The 2,500-nt window shown below is 49.1% G+C and overlaps 1 non-coding gene across 1 annotated transcript in view; it reads right to left on the bottom strand.

Moving 5' to 3' along the window:
* The window catches only part of LOC143466319 (small subunit ribosomal RNA), a 1,808-nt gene extending 753 nt beyond the window's left edge, over positions 1-1,055 (bottom strand). Inside the window, exon 1 of the ribosomal RNA XR_013118764.1 lies at positions 1-1,055. This exon is cut by the window's left edge and continues 753 nt beyond it. This is a non-coding gene — a ribosomal RNA (small subunit ribosomal RNA).
* Between the last annotated feature and the right edge of the window lie 1,445 nt (positions 1,056-2,500).

The following is a 2,500-nucleotide window of genomic DNA, read 5'->3' as shown; positions in this document are numbered from 1 at the left end:
CCCCCCGATCGCTAGTTGGCATCGTTTATAGTCAGAACTAGGACGGTATCTGATCGTCTTCGAACCTCTGACTTTCGCTCTTGATTAAAGAAAACATTCTTGGCAAATGCTTTCGCAGTTGTTCGTCTTGCGCCGATCCAAGAATTTCACCTCTAGCGGCACAGTACGAATGCCCCCGTCCGTCCCTCTTAATCATTACCTCGCGCTCCGAAAACCAACAAAATAGAACCGAGGTCCTATTCCATTATTCCATGCACCATTATTCAGGCGAACCGCCTGCTTTGAACACTCTAATTTTTTCAAAGTAAACGTTCCGGCCGCCGCCAACACTCAGTCAAGAGCACCGACGGTGAACCGAAGGTGAGGCCGGGCACGCCAGTACACGCCTTGCGACGGACCGACGGCCCGAGCCCAAAATCCAACTACGAGCTTTTTAACCGCAACAACTTAAATATACACTTTTGGAGCTGGAATTACCGCGGCTGCTGGCACCAGACTTGCCCTCCAATGGATACTCGTTAAAAGTTTTAGAGTGTACTCATTCCAATTACAGGGCCTCGTTAGAGTCCTGCATTGTTATTTTTCGTCACTACCTCCCCGCGTCGGGAATGGGTAATTTGCGCGCCTGCTGCCTTCCTTGGAAGTGGTAGCCGTTTCTCAGGCTCCCTCTCCGGAATCGAACCCTGATTCCCCGTCACCCGTAAGAACCTCGGTAGGCAGATACCGTACCGACGAAAGTTGATAGGGCAGACACTTGAATGATTTGTCGCCGGTGCAAGACCGTGCGATCCGCAAAGTTATCCAGAGTCACCAACGAGCACGGGCCGAGGCCCGGTCGGTTTTTGGTCTGATAAATGCACGCCTCCGTGAGTCGGCGCTTTTCGCATGTATTAGCTCTAGAATTACCACAGTTATCCAAGTAACACGTACGATCAAATGAACCATAACTGATTTAATGAGCCATTCGCAGTTTCACTGTACGAGAGCTCGTACTTACACTTGCATGGCTTAATCTTTGAGACAAGCATATGACTACTGGCAGGATCAACCAGGTAGCTATTCGCAGCAAACGAGGCTGCTGCGGGACGACGGGCGCCCCGCGTTTCTTTTCACACGTTCTCCGTGTACATCGCTACTCAAACACTACGCTCGCGGCTTGCACGAGCTCCGAAAACCGTCAATTCCGGACGCTGCCCGGCGATTCGAGTGCAATACTCGCGCCGAGGCACGCCGATAGCTTGCCACTGGATCCGACAGACCGCTCAAAACCCCGGCTAAGCATGGGCGACCGCGCGAACAGCATTACATCTGCCCATCGTGCCCGACGCCAACCGAGATCGATTCTGCTTCGATTCGCACTCGCGCGCGCATTCGCTCACACGACTGCCTGCTCCCTCATAGTAGTCACAGAATCCTGCATCGCCATGGTACCCCAGAACGGCCTCGGGATCGCGCGAGCTCGCGGCCGGATTTGGAGTTTGGGAAGGTGCGTGGCCGCTTGCCGTGGCCGCCGAACCGCGCCCCGGCCGGGCACCGCTCGCAACTCGAACGTTTGGACTCTGAAAATATTTCCCAACGTTTGGACTTTAACTTTTTGTCGAGACTTGAAAAAATTTCAGAGTCCAAACATCGACCCGCGGCAAAAACTTTTCCGAGGTCGAAAAATCCGCGCTCGGTCAAGAGAATATGCGCGGCCTGGGCGTTTGGACTCTAACATTTTTTGGAGTGGACGGGGAAAATTTTCAGAGTCCAAAACACCGACCCGCGCGTGATGCTCTCCCGAGTTCGGAAAATCCGCGCCAGGTGAAAGCTATGCGCGCGACCTGGTCGTTTGGACTCTAAAAAATTTTCAAGTCTCATCACACCAACAAAAAGTTAAAGTCCAAACACCGACTCGCGGCTAAAGCTCTTCCGACTTGGGAAAATCCGCGGCGGGTGAGGGCTATCCGCGCGACCTGGGCGTTTGGACTTTAACATTTTTTTGGTGTGAATCGACTTGATAAAATTAATCTAATGCCATACAGTGTCAAAGTGCACAATTTTAATCGATATAATCATGACAATATATGTCATGCAACAAAATCATCAAATGATCGTCAAGCAGCATTGCAAAGCTACGTGAGTCAATGCAAGGCAATGACAACGTATTTATCAATTAAAGTTATTTAATTGTACAAAGTTATTGTTAAATTATAAAATAAAATTAAATGAAATTATATTGAAGAGCTCAATTACGCCAATGTAACAGAGTGTCATACAAAATATATTGAATCACACACGTCCAAACGCTAAAGAAATATATCAAATGCACTCACCTGCCAGTCACCGTTTTGGGTAACTCAGAATAGACCGTCTTTCGTCGGGAATTGAGTTGATCATTGAACATTGCAGTAGGAATAGGTTTAAGCGGAATAATAATAGCGGAAGGCTGATGCTCCAGGTAAATGTTTGCTTCGCTCATATATACTGAAAAGAAAAAAATTTGTGAGCAAGCAGTGCC

Source organism: Clavelina lepadiformis, chromosome 7 (assembly GCF_947623445.1).
Source record: "Clavelina lepadiformis chromosome 7, kaClaLepa1.1, whole genome shotgun sequence".
Classification (NCBI taxonomy): Eukaryota; Metazoa; Chordata; class Ascidiacea; order Aplousobranchia; family Clavelinidae; genus Clavelina; species Clavelina lepadiformis.
Note: the sequence above shows the minus strand (reverse complement) of the source record. Positions and strands in the feature narration are given on the sequence as shown.